Below are 1,435 nucleotides of genomic sequence, written 5' to 3'. Positions count from 1 at the left end.
CCTCGCAAGTGCTATGGGAACCAACTAGGATGCATCCTACGAGAATGTGCGAGCATCAATGACGATGACTTAAGGAGTAAAGAACATTTGACGCAGTTGCTCCTAACAAAGTTGCACAAGAGATTCAAGTTCCCCGATCGGGATGATAACATAGAACAACCGTGGGATGATCCGAAGATGAAAAAGATTAACAATCACGCCATGGGCATGTTCAGCAATGATTTGGCCTCCTGGAAATAGAGGGTGAAACGAGCTATTGAGGATGAGGAACCCCTGTCCAAGATTCTGGAGGAAAATCCGACACTTACGGAAGAGGAGTTCGAAAAGTTCAAGGACACTTGCGCTACCGAGGACGCCAAGGCTAAGGCTGCGAAATTCAAGAGCCTTCAGCAAAGGAACACGGGGAAGCATCGCCCCGGAATTCGTGGCTACCTCGGTAAAAGGCCCATATGGGATAAGGAGGACGCGGAACGTGAAGCCGCGGGTCTCCCAGACCCCTTCGCGAAGTTCACCAACCCCTTGGAGAGGACTCGTAACCGCCATCTCAGGTACTGCATAGTTCCGCTCTCACTCATAATGATAGCTCTTCTCGCGTATACCTTTGTTTAGATGGATGACGTTGTAGTTGCAAGTATTCGAGACTTGCATGTATCGCTATTTTCGAGATCATGACAAGATACCACTTTGTGTTGGATGATGATTATGACGAGACTATTTGTATGTATATGCTATGATTACATTTGTGGTCTCGCAGGCATTTGTATGTGTATCATGATGACATTTGTATGTGCTAAAGATTCTTCTATAAAGCCTGTTCAAATACAAAACAAATATGCCGGAAAAAACAAAAAACTACTAAAATTAGCAGTAGCGAGTGAAAAAACAAAAAACTACTAAAATTAGCATTAGCGAGTGGAGAAAAGTTAGCAGCAGCGTGGTTGTAGCAGTAGCGCGCACAGGGGAAGCGCGCTATAGCTATTAGCAGCAGCGAGGTTCCTTTAAGCGCGCTGCTGCAACACTTGTGTAGCAGTAGCGCGGGTGGACCAGCGCTACTGCTATACGTTAGCTGTAGCGCCTTATTAGTAGCGCCGGCCCCCGCGCTACTAAAAGGACGAAAACCCGCGCTGCTGCTAGGCTTTTCCCTACACACTTAAGGTTCGATGACGCTAGTGTTATAGGGAATAGATGTACGTGGTTACCGAATGTTGTTCGGAGTCCTGGATGAGATCCCTGACGTCACGAGGAGTTCCGGAATGGTCCGAAGGTAAAGATTTATATATGGGAAGTCATCATACGGTCACCGGAATAATTCGGGGGGTTGCCGGTATTGTACCGGGACCACCGAAGGGGTTCCGGGGGTCCACCGAGAGGGTCCACCTGCCCCGAAGGGCCCTATGGGCTGTGTGTGGAGAGGGACCAGCCCTTAGTGGGCTGG

Source organism: Triticum dicoccoides, chromosome 4A (genome assembly GCF_002162155.2).
Source record: "Triticum dicoccoides isolate Atlit2015 ecotype Zavitan chromosome 4A, WEW_v2.0, whole genome shotgun sequence".
Lineage (NCBI taxonomy): Eukaryota > Viridiplantae > Streptophyta > Magnoliopsida > Poales > Poaceae > Triticum > Triticum dicoccoides.
This window is presented reverse-complemented; position numbering follows the sequence as displayed.